The sequence below is a fragment of the Sebastes fasciatus genome, chromosome 15 (genome assembly GCF_043250625.1).
Source record: "Sebastes fasciatus isolate fSebFas1 chromosome 15, fSebFas1.pri, whole genome shotgun sequence".
Lineage (NCBI taxonomy): Eukaryota > Metazoa > Chordata > Actinopteri > Perciformes > Sebastidae > Sebastes > Sebastes fasciatus.
The window spans coordinates 14355208-14368532 of NC_133809.1; the positions used below are offsets into that span (position 1 = coordinate 14355208).

At 40.5% G+C, this 13325-nt stretch overlaps 1 long non-coding RNA gene across 1 annotated transcript in view; it reads right to left on the bottom strand.

Annotated features, from left to right (window-relative positions):
* The window catches only part of LOC141783125 (uncharacterized), a 35570-nt gene extending 27107 nt beyond the window's left edge, over positions 1-8463 (bottom strand). Inside the window, exons 1-2 of the long non-coding RNA XR_012597216.1 lie at positions 8333-8463; positions 5387-5624 (exon numbers count right to left, since the gene is read on the bottom strand). This is a non-coding gene — a long non-coding RNA (uncharacterized LOC141783125). The remainder of the gene's footprint in view (positions 1-5386; positions 5625-8332) is intronic.
* Between the last annotated feature and the right edge of the window lie 4862 nt (positions 8464-13325).

A 13325-nucleotide genomic window follows, 5' to 3' on the forward strand; every position in this document is an offset into this window, starting at 1 on the left:
AGCACACCAGTCTAATTTGTTTGACACTCCAACTAAAGCACTGGTGATGTCCCTGACCCTTGCGGTATTGGAGAACAATTAAGTGTGTTGCATCACAGTGCTTTCAAGGTATTTTGGAGGGTAATCTGCCATAAGGGGTACTAGTGTTTTTCAAAGAGCAGACGCTGTGACACTATGTTTGGGTAAACTGCACAACAGTGGCAGTATGTACAGACATTATGACAACAGAAAAAAGAGTCTAAAAATTCCTTGCAGTAGTTTCTAGTATATGAGTGATTAAGGAAAGCTCTCACAGTGAGCTATAGATTTTATCTTTTTATTTTATTTCTTATCTCAGTGAGGAGGTGTGGTTTGCTTTATCACCAAGGACGCTGCTATTCTAAACAGTAGTAATACTAATGGATTGATCTTTTTCAACACCACTCCATAATACTGTCAACTTTTACATTTTGACCCACCAGGGAGGGAAATTGGGGGGTTGAATATAGTTATAAAACAAATTGCTGACATTAAGACACATGTGTGTGCATGCGTAAGTGCATGCATACGTGCATGTGTAAGTGTGTGTGCATACATGCATATAAGTACATCATGTATCTGTATCTGTTTGTGCAGACATACGTTTATGTTAAGGTATATTGTATGCATGTTTCTATATTATTATTTGCGTGCTAGGTATTGTTATGTACATGCACAATATACCATGAATCAATTTAAGTTTAATTGTTTTGGAACTATATCTGTATATGTATACATGTTCTTTTCTGTCAAAATGAACTAATAAAAAGTTGTTCACAAAAAAAAACATTTGAATTTTTTGCATAAAATATTTATAGCACCCAAAGAATTTAGATCAAATATTTTATTATCTATTATTTATTTCCGTGCTGTCCTCAGAAACTGACACGCTTTTATTGGTATGGATGCAATAAACATGACTTTTCTTTATTGTATTTCCACTGAGACTAACTGTTACTTCAAGGAAACTTTGGGAATTCGGCTCCAGACTCTTTGTTCAAAAACTGTACGGTGAGGAACTGTGACAACAGCAGGTGGTAGTGAACAGAAGGAATCAGATTTTTGAAGTTGAATGTGTCTCAGAACAACTTGAATCTGATGTACTACTTTTATGCCAGTCTTACCAGAAGATGCTACAAAAGATACAAACAAGTTGTAAGCAAAGTTTGTAATGTTTGCTCAAGAGTAAGGCAACATTAAAGTGTCAGTATTTTTGAAGGGAGTTGTGACAAAGGCTATAATTTAAAGCTGCTGATTTCACCCTTACTCGGACAATTTAATAGAATATTTGCAATTATTTCGCCTCAACGAGATTTGTTCCAGCCTTTAATAGACTTTATTCTGCAGGTTAAATATGCAATTACCTTTATTTAGATGCTTGGATGACACATGCCGCATTAACCGTCGCATTAAGCCCTAATGTTATTGTACAGGAAATCAGCTTCCCGAGCCACAATAGTGTTACTGTACTACATTAAAATACAGTGCTCAATGAGGCCTTGTTTTGACACCACATTACACTAATGCTGACAGTGTGCCACAGCTGCTCTTCAACCAATCTCCCTTTCCTCTTTTCCTCACTCCTCCTCACACAACTCACCCCACATGTATTCGGTTATTAGGAAAGGTGTCAGAGGAATGTGCTTAACACTTTTAGCAAGTGGTGTGTGTGTGTGTGTGTGTGTGTGTGTGTGTGTGTGCGTGTGTGTGTGTGTGTGCCCGTATTTAGTGAGGTGACACTTTGGATCGACCATGCGCTACTACAGGGGCTGATGCTGGTGTGTGAGGGGTTGCATGGGTCACTAAGTCACTAACTACTGCTGAGGGAAAGCCAGTAGGGGGTTGCTGATGTTTACAGGGGCCCTCACTAACACCTACACTGAGCTGATAGTGTGCTTGTGTGTGTGTGTGTGTGTGTGTGTGTGTGTGTGTGTGTGTGTGTGTGTGTGTGTGTGTGTGAGCCAGTGTGTGTGTGCTCACCTCTTCCTGGACTTTAATTCTTCCGAGGAACATTAGTAACAGACCAGAACACTCCCATCTGCCACTGCTGTCCTTCGATCTGCCTCCCATCCCTTTTTTCTCTCCTTGTTTAATCATCTCTAAGCTCCTTCTTCTCCACTCGCTCGCTGTATCAGTTTCTAATCAGTGGCTCCTAGTTTCTTTTTTTGCTTTCAAGCTCTTTTCCAAAAGGTTCAGCCAATCCTTTGTGGGGTTTTTTTTCCTCCATTTCCTCCTCTCCTCATTCTGTCATTCCCGCCACCTGTTCTTCTTGATGTGTATCCATGTACCGTATCCCTCCCAGTGTGCTGCCATCCACCTCTACACCTCACACAAACATTTCAATACCTCCCGTTCACGTTTTAAACTGAAATACTGGATGCTACACAACCGAAATGCCACCACTGGCGAGAGCTCTCTTTGTCTCTGACTTTCTGTCTAAATATTCCTCACTGTTACTGTTTCTTTCCCCCTCTCTTTCACACACATACACACACACACACCCATGCCTCCGATGTGGTGAATAGTAAAACCGAACACAATAAACGTTATCACAACAGCCACTGAATTCGGAGAGATAAGAAATTCATTAGGCGCCAGCTTGCTAATGACGTGCAAAGAGATGAAATTATGGCAAGGACAAAAAGGATGTAAGAGACGGGGAGTAGGGGAGGAAGGAGGGGAGGAGGTGAAATGAAAAAGGATGTGCGGGAGAAAATGTTCCCCGGGATGGCACGCCGTATCACGGTGTGCCAGCTCGATTGGCTTGTGACCTCTGCAAGTCAAAGATTTAAACGAGGCCTCATTCATATGACAACGCCGTTTCCCTTTTTTTTTTGTTATTCCCAGTTTGTGTTTCTTTTTTCTGTCTCTCTTCCTCCCTATCTGTCTGATATTACTCGCCAAACACCAGGGGGAAATCGAGGTTGAAAGTCGAAGCACTCACGCTCGCATTCTCTTCCTCGGTTTACTGCTCACATGCTACACAAGGTCACTCTTGGCGCAGGCATCCATTAACTAATAATGGAAGTTCATAACCTTTCTTCCATGGTGCAGCGTGGGCAAAGAGAAGGTGAACAAAAACGGGGGGTTTTCATGTTGAGGGCTATTATCAACCTGCATTTAGAGTTGAGGAATAAACACTACAGGTCCATCTGTGGCACATCAAAAACAGACTACCATAATCCCAATGTCAGTGCCTCAGCATGCTTAACATTCCCTCTAACACACGCGCACACACACACATACATGCGCCATCTGGTGCCCATCCTGCCCCATGTTATACCCCCCTCTGCCCTGTACTGGATTACTCCCTCAGTATTTACATCTTGCAAATCCAGCCGGCAGCCTCTGATAGGGGCCATCTGTAATCTGAAGGTCATATTTCCAGCATGTGTGTGTGTGTGTGTGTGTGTGTGTGTGTGTGTGTGTGTGTGTGTGTGTGCGCGTGTGTGTGTGTGTGTGTGTGTGTGTGTTCTCATGTGTATATCGGCCTGTAATTTGTTCGCGCTCAGCGCGGGGACAGTATCAGCGTCCGCGACATCTGTTCAACACAGGGCCTACACAGCAGAACTGAGCGCATCATCTGCACTGCGCAGCACAGGGATGAAGCAGTCGCTACACACACACACACACATTGCATGCAGTCACACACACATATATTGTATGTCCATGCAGGATATTGGTGTGTTTTTCCGGTTTTATAATGCCTTTAATGTTGGTTTTTTTCCCTTTATTCCTTTGGAGGTTCTTTGTTTTATGTTTGCTATTTCTGTCTACTCTAATCATACGACATCTATTGAATGTCTGCCCGTCCTGGAAGAGGGATCCCTCCTCTGTTGTTGCTAGTTTGCTCCTTTTAGTTTTTCCGTATCCGAACCAAGTATAAAAAAAACAGACTGTTTGTACGGACTGGAAAGCCCTTTGAGGCAAATTTGTGATTTGGGGCCATTAAGAAGTGCTTTAATAGTTGTACAAACTGTTGTCCTGGTGCCCTAGCGGTTAAGACGCATAACATGTACTGCGATCGCGAAACCTTCCGAGCCAATAGGTTGTTTTGACCCAATGTTAGTGTTACTTTTAATGTTACTGCTGGGTTATTTATCCATATTAAATATGGTATGATTTCAAACTGTTATAATCTACTCATCTCTTTTGGTTGACGCTATTTGTGACGGATTGTTAAAAACATAATTTCAATAATGCATAGTGTCATTTGTTATACCCTCCCGATCTGTTAAATGCCTACCTGTGCGTTCTAGTACCCATACTACCATACTATTTAGTAAGCTAGAAAAAGATTTAGTATGTCCCAATACATAGTGTGTCAAAAGCAGTAAATACCAGGATGTCCTACTACATCCGGTCGCATTTTGCTGTATACCAGCAAGCTTTTCTGGCTATTCTGACCCACAATCCTCTGCAAAGCAGATATACAGTATGAGCAAGAGGGTCAAAGTTCAAGGTGCAATGTTATGATGAAGTAGTATGCCCCAATTGTATGTATACTGCATGCAACAGTACATACTTTATAAGTATACGTCTTTCAAACTCCTGCATTTGGGTTGTAACACAAGCTTCCTGTCGAGAATTTAAACTGCCCAAGCTCAATCTGAACTCAAAATCACCCTGAAGATGTCACCAGGGGGATTTTTTCAGTCTTCAGAAAGCTTCCACAGAGCCACAGAAGACATTATACGACTGAGGCTTAGTTGAACGCCACATCACCATCATCATAGACTGTATATAAGAAGCGATGTCCGTGATGTCACCCATGATGTCACCCGTTGGTGTGCGGACTGCCGTTTTGAAGCCACGAGTTCGGCATTTTGGACGTCGCCATCTCGGTATTTAGCCATTGCCATTAGAAGTAGGGTCATTTTCTCATTGACTCCTATACAATCTGACCTCTTTTTGCAACCAGAGGAGTCGCCTCCTGCCGGCTATTAGAAAAAATGCAAGTTTAAGGCACTTCCACATTGGCTTCACTTCTCGGACCCCGGAGTTGCCCACTGACGATCATGAGTAAAATCAGTGGAGGGCCCCTTTAATGAACATAACTTGGAATCCAGTTTATTTGTCAGGATGGTACCAGAGCTTTCGTGCCGTATACATGTGCATTTAACTAAGTGTGTTTGTCTGCACATGAGCACACATGTCGGGCACAATTGTACGCATCTGTGTGTGGTCAGCCGCGATCGAATCATCTCTGTCCCACCCAGGGAGACGCCACAGCAGGCAGTGGAAAAGGCTCCGAGGGTAAATAAATATTGGAGTTTGAATGGCCAGTATTTCTTGCCAATGATGACAACAACTCAAGTGGGATCCACGCAGAGGAGAACAAAAAGACTGAAATGAATTTACAGCTCACCCGTTGGGGGATGGATGTGCCGAAGATGAAGTGATGATCATCTCCGTTCTCTGCTAAAATGAAATATGATGGCGAGGGAGCTCAGTGCCATTTCCTGCCTGGCACAGGAAGCGCCCATCTGGAGCTGAGTGCTGTCTGTCCTCTGTTGTTGTGTTGCGTGGCGTTGTAATGGCTTGTCTTGTCACTGCTGTTCCTGTCCTCAACGCTGTTATTATTTCTGAAGCAGCACACAGGTCAGCTGAGGGAGAAAGAAATGATATTCACAGTTTAAGATGCTGTGTTGTGGATCGTTGAGGACGTGGCTGGTAAAATGGACATTAAGTGAGGTGTTTATTGTTTGAACTGGGAGTGTGGTGGGGTGGGTAATAGAGGCAGTGGAGGGGAGTCTGTAGGAGGAAGAGCAGCGAGACGCATGCTGGCAGCTGCCCGTACGACTGTCACATCCCACCGCCCGCCAGAAAAGCAGAAGGAAGCCACTCGTCATCACCGTGACATCCAACGCGTGACGAGCGGAGGGAGGAAAGTTATCCATCAAAAAATGATGCAGGGATGAGTGCACTCCTTCGTCTCTCTGCTCTCACACACACACACACAATGCCATCATATTTCATTTGGGTCATCACGAACAACTGTCTCCGAGAGGAAATCTCTGACTGAATCTCATGCTTTTTCTCCGCTCAACAACATTATAATGCATTTTCCTCTCTAACGAAGTGACTGTAACCCCCCATAGGGATAATGTTCAGAACACACAGACAAACTGAAAGCACAAGAGGAGGGAAACAGCAATTCAAGTGTGAACTAAAAAAAAAAAAAAAAAAAACACCCCAGAGCCAGAGACTGTCACACTGAAGGGAAGTTTGTGGTTGTGCTGTAGACAAAGCATGAATTCATTTGAAGGAAATTAACCTATAAACCAGAGAATAGTCTTCTCATACATATAGATTTGTTTTACATAATCTAAAATCAAAAGACGCTGACCAGATTTGAATAATATCACACTGTCTAAATTAAAAAACCAAACCAAAATGCACTCAATATTTCTGCAATTAAGTGAAAATCTTGCAGTGCACTGGAAAACCTGCCTGATGGATTTCTCCTTAGTTTATACAGTTAATATGAATGTGACCTATAGCAATCCATATCAAGCAGCTACATCTAGCAGCTAAAATTTGCAGACTGATGGTTGGGGATCACAGGAGGGAAAAAGCCTGAAACGAAGGCTACTGTACTCTCTGAGGCTTTGATGCATGAACAAATAGAAAGTGGCTGGAAACTGTGAGTGCTGAGCGCCACCCAGTGGTTCATTGAGAAGAAACACACATGCAGCTGCACAGGAAAAATGGAAAATCCACCCTCAAATGCATAAAGGGTCAGTGTATCTTTTGGTCATTCGATTTTCCTTTCACAAACGGATATCAAAAAACAAAAAATGAGTGGTTATTTGATTTTCATTTTAAAATACAGAAATTAATATTGAAATATAAGACGTTTTTCTTTATCGGGGTCAAAAAGGGGATGAACTACACTTTAAAAAACGGGTTGATTTTCATTTTTTATTTCTAAAAACAAAAATAAAATCACTAGAAGACAGAAATGAAAACACGCCTCATTTTTTCATATTCTGCAACAGGAAGTTGCCATTTACAGAGTAAGAGCATGTATAAGGACGGTGCTGCTGTGTAACTGAAGGTGATGGACACGGATTAGTACATAGTTTTTAGAAACAATAAAAGTGTGTCTCAGGGGTGAAAAAGGGGATGAAATAAAACTAATAGTTTTTCTGCAGTCATGTCTTCTTCCCCCTCTCATACACAGCACCGTCCTCATACCCGCTCTTACTTTGTAAATGGCAACTTCCTGTCGCAGAATATGAAAAAAAAAAACGAGGCATTTTTTCGTTTCTGTCTTATAGTGATTTCAGTTTTAGTTTTTAGAAATAGAAAATTAAAATCAACCCGTTTTTTAAATTTAGTTCATCCCCTTTTTGACCCCGATAAAGAAAAGCGTCTTGTATTTCAATTTTATTTGTTGTAATTTAAAACAAAAATCTAAATTTTTTGTCTTTTAATATCCGTGAAAGAAAAAATCAAATGACCAAAACATATGTTACAACCCGGCTCAAAGGTTGCAACAAAAATGGGAGACCAGACGAGTTTAAAAATAGTAACAGGCATTTATTTAACAAACTAACAATCAATAACTAAATAAACGTGGAAAGTCAGTAATCAGTGATGTAGGCATGTGTGAAAATGTCTGCTGCAAACAAAACCAAAACAGGTGTGCCAGCCAAGGAAGAGAGCGACATCTGTTGAAAGGTAGAGAGCTTTTATCCCAACCACACCAAGCCCAGGTGTGGCTCATCAGCCTGACGACCCTCTCTCCTGCAAAACAAAAGTGAACCAGCAAAAAGTGGAGTGGAGGGGTCGTCACACATACACTGACCATAAAGCTTGTACTTTTCACACTTCCACCAGTGAGTTGGTAGACATTTAGAGGTGACTGATAATTTCCAAGGGTCCAAAATGTGTTTGTTACTGTTTTTGCCTGCTTTGTTTGCAGCATCACTGGCTGTCTTTGCATTTAATGCAATGTAATGTGTTTCCTTCATGTTCAAATGACAGCGCCCCCCTCAGTTTTAGGTAGGGGGAAACACATATAAGCGACGGGAAACAGCACTTGACACAACACCTGCCCACAACTTTACTGATTTGGTTCACTACCGTCACTCTCAAAGCATCATTTCCTGCCAAAAAAAGCTCTTGACACATACTGTACACTACCTGCTCAGCACCAAACAGACAGACAGACACAGTTAGCTATAGTTAGTGGGTAATATTAACTGGTGATAGTGGAGCATTTAGCAGCTAAAGGGACAGGTATTTCCCTCAAGAGTTTTCGTAGAAAATAGAAACAGAACTACAAGAGAGTAAATATTGGACTTACATTCATCAGGTGGCCAGAAACACGACTCCAAATGAATGCTAATGTTGCCCTATAATAACTAAAGAATATATTGAAGCAAAGAGGCAAATCTCAGCTGCTTTTTTTATCCCACCTGGGAGTCCACAGTCTGATGTTATTGGTTTTCAAAGTGGGGTTCGGGGACCCACAGGGGTCTTTGAAGGGGTTCCAGGGGGTCTCCAGCAAAAAGGGGAATCATTTATTTTCACTATAATTAATTGTAATAATAAGATAGATAGATAGATAGATAGATAGATAGATAGATAGATAGATAGATAGATAGATAGTAACTTGATTGATCCCGAGGGAGATTCAAGTTTCCAGCATCACAGTTCCATAGTGCAAACATGTTAGTAAAAAGGCACAAGTTAGTAGTACAAAGTACAAAGTATAAAATATACCAGATATAAAAATACCAGGAGATGAAGAAAACTGTTAAAAATGAATATAGTGCAGGGTAAATAGGCGCTGTATATAAAATAATAAAGCTGTACATTATTTGTACACAATGACAATGTATGACTATTTTGGTCATGGGTTTCATACACTTTCAGTAATAAAATATCTTAAAGCAAAACAGATGGGGAACTCTGGGACAAAATCTTATTAAATAGACTAATTTGTGTCAGTTTAGGGGTCCTTGACGTGAAAAGGTATCGGAACACTTATTGAGAAAATATAGATTTATGTGTTTTTGTTTGACATGATTTAAAACTGTCAGATAACGACTGTTAGAGCTGCTTGCTTCAGAGGAAAACCATTTCTCCTTCACTTTTCCTCACCACATTCACATTCACACCCCCACCCTGTACATGGATTCACACTATTCATTATCTGGTCCCAAATCAGCTTCTAGGCGGATGCTGTCCCCTAGAGATCAACACAGTCAATATCATAGCGGTAGTCAATAAAGTCTAACGTGAATTATGCTAACTGTATTCATCCAAGTCGATAAAAACAAACACAAACATGTGTAACAATATTACATATGTGTTTATGCACATGCACACATCGCAGAGACTTCATCCCATTATTCTACTGTCATCTACTTGGACGAGGGCCACAGTGGTGTCTGCGGTGCGAACCAACAGGCATGACTGTAGCCAGCGGGAAGAATAATGAACGAGTAATGAATAATAGAAGAATAATGAAGAATAATGACTTGGGGAAAAGACACACACACACACACATGCATACACACTGATATGCACACATCATACACACACGAGGGCAGACTTAGATAATTATACGATATCACCATCTATCTTTCTCGCAGAGAGAGAGAGAGCGAGAAAGAGGTTCCTCTGTCCCCTTTGGTACACATAACTTCATTAAGAGGAAGTCACAGATGGGCGCAGGGTATGTGAAGAAACACGGTTTAACACCCTCTTTCAAAAAAACATATTTCAGGAAATAGGGGTGCAGATGATATCAGCGAGAATTTGCTGTTCCAGGTCTTCAGATTATATATTTGTAACTAGTTCACCCTCTGAAAATATCACTCAAAACAAATCAACATGCACATTTGATGCTGCTTTAAGTCTTAATGCCTTTTAGCAATGTGGTTTATGTGATTTTTTTAAAGAACTTCACTGACCAATTCTTCATCGTGTCTATTGCAAATTTTGGGGTGACCATGTGGAAATGAAGTTGTTGTGTTGTTGTTACAGCGCATGGCAACGAAAGACATCTGACGTCAATAATGATTTGTGATGTTGATATTGGTGCACAGCAATGAAGAACCATGGTTTAAAACCTCAAACCTTGGCCACTATATGTACTAAGCTGACTCAATATGATTGTAAAATAGGCATCAACTCAAAGAAAAACAATGATGATGATTCCTGCTTTTGGTTGGTTCTGGTTGATTCATGCTGAAGGTAACACTTTATAATAGATGTACAAAACACATGCTTAACTAATACATGACTCATGATGAGTTATTAAGTGTTAACTGCTCCTGATAGTACATCTACTGCAGAATTTAGAGGAAGTTTGCTCACGCATTTCCATTTTATGCTTCTACGCATTTGACACCTTTTGATGTTCAGTACTCGCATCAATTTTGTTACTTGTAATTGAGTCTTTTACATGGTGCCATTGCAACATCTACTTCTGTAAAAGTTTTTTCACTACTTGCTGTCATGGAGTTGTTCCCTGTCTCCTACGGTGGTTGTTGTTTCTGCAGAAAGAAACAGCAACTGTTGGTTTGTTTAAGCAACAGTTGTATGATGTAAGAGAAGCCACTTCCCACATTTCAAGGACATATATGGTCCAACTTTGTACGTGCTGTGTGCTAAAACAATGTGTATTATAACATACATACAGACGTAGGCAAAGTTGTTGGTAACGTTCCGTTAAAGAGAGAAAAACCCACAATGGTCACTGAAATAACTTGAAACTGACAAAAGTAATAATAAATAAAAATTCACTGAAAATTAACTAATGAAAATCAGATATTGTTTTTGAATTATGGTTCAGCAGAATCATTTAAAAAAACAAACTAATGAAACTGGCCTAGACAAAAATGATGGTAACATTAACTTAATATTTTGTTGCACAACCTTTTGAGGCAATCACTGCAATCAAGTGATTTCTGTAACTCTCAATGAGACTTCTGCACCTGTCGACAGGTATGTTGGCCCACTCCTCGTGAGCAAACTGCTCCAGCTGTCTCAGGTTTGAAGGGTGCCTTCTCCAGACAGCATGTTTCAGCTCCTTCCACAGATGTTCAATAGGATTTAGATCCGGGCTCATAGAAGGCCACTTCAGAATAGTCCAATGTTTTGTTCTTAGTCATTCTTGGGTGTTTTTAGATGTGTTTTGGGTCATTATCCTGTTTGAGGACCCATGACCTGCGACGGAGACCAAGCTTTCTGACACTGGGCAGCACATTTCGCTCCAGAATGCCTTGATAGTCTTGAGATTTCATTGCACCCTGCACAGATTCAAGACACCCTGTGCCAGATGCAACAAAGCAGCCCCATAACATAACCGAGCCTCCTCCATGTTTCACATTAGGTACAGTGTTCTTTTCTTTGGATGCTTCATCTCTTCGTCTGTGAACATAGAGCTGATGTGACTTGCCAAAAAGCTCCAGTTTTGTCTCATCTGTCCAAAGGACATTCTCCCAGAAGCTTTGTGGCTTGTCAATATGCATTTTGGAAAATTCCAGTCTCGCTTTTTTATGATTTGGTGTCCTCCTCGGTCGTCTTCCATTAAGTCCACTTTGGCTCAAACAGTGACGGATGGTGCGATCTGACACTGATGTACCTTGACCTTGGAGTTCACCTCTAATCTCTTTGGAAGTTGTTCTGGGCTCTTTGGTTACCATTTGTATTATCCATCTCTTCAATTTGTCATCAATTTTCCTCTTGCGGCCACGTCCAGGGAGGTTGGCTACAGTCCCATGGACCTTAAACTTCTGAATAATATGTGCAGCTGTAGTCACAGGAACATCAAGCTGCTTGGAGATGGTCTTATAGCCTTTACCTTTAACATGAAGGTCAATAATTTTCTTTCTCATCTCCTGAGACAACTCTCTCCTTAGCTTTCTGTGGTCCATGTTCAGTGTGGTACACACCATGACACCAAACAGCACAGTGACTACTTTTCACCCTTTAAATAGGAAGACTGACTGATTACAAGTTTGAAGACACCTGTGATGCTAATTACAGGACACACCTTAGTTTAATATGTCCCTATGGTCACATTATTTTACATCTTTTCTAGGGGTACCATCATTTTTGTCTAGGCCAGTTTCATCAGTTTGTTTTTTAAAATGATTCTGTTGAACCACAATTCAAAAGCAACAGCTGATTTTCATTAGTTAATTTTCAGTAAATTTTTATTTATTATTACTTTTGTCAGTTTCAAGTTATTTCAGTGACCATTGTGGGTTTTTCTCTCTTTAACGGAACGTTACCAACAACTTTGCCTACGTCTGTAGATAGTTATAGACTATCAGCATGAGTATTCAAGAATTAAATCAATATTCCACTCACATTGTGTGGACAAAAAGATGACCAACCTCCCATCTGTGGACCAAATTTATTTTGGTGTTGAGATGATCGTGATTAGAATTACGCAGAATTTATGATGATTTTTTTGGTTGGGTTTCAGCATAGTGGTTATGGTTAAGGTTTGGGTGAGCAAGTAATATACAATGTCCCCACAATTGATGAAAACAGTATGTTAGTATGAGTGTGACAGGAACACCTAACAATATAATGGCATTTAATACAACTAAAGCATGAATTAGGAACTTTAATTTCAGTGCTTTTTGCAAAAATCCACTTGCTTCTCCTGACCCGCTCTGGCAGCCAGTGAGCATTTGCCTCAGGTGAGAGGTCTGGTGTCAAACTGTCCAACAGCAACAATCTTAGCTGTCATCACAGCCTGAGCCTGAAGGTGACCACTGACGCAGATATGAAATGTTTAAAACCAAGTGTGTCGAGAGTCTGATAGACTTGCCCGCCAGGCCTGACATTTAAAAAACCATTAAAAGTTCAGTGGAGTCTGGTTAACTGTTTTTCCTGGGGGTCATAAATTGATTGATGGATTTTAAATTTTACAAACTGAATGCTTTCAAGGGTGAGATTAAGTTTAATTATGATTCTCTTTATGCTCATTTGTGCATTTGTATTTGCATTGCTCTTATCCTTTGGTTTAGTTAAATAAGGTTTTATGTTTTTATGTGATTTTCCTATTTTTTAATTTTTGCCCTTGCACCTTGCCCAAATTATTTGAATGCCATGCCAATATTTCCAATAACAAGTTATAGGGGGACACATTGCATTCTGCTGTTTGCCTTGTATTACAAATTGGGGAATGTTAATAATTATTTCTATGCAGTTGTTTGATTTGGAAAAAGGAACTTGAAACTTCCCTTTCTTTCAGTTTCCCAGTGTCATACTTCCTCCATTCTCACCTGTGCTTTGATTACAACATTTTATTCATTCTTGTACCTGTTTGC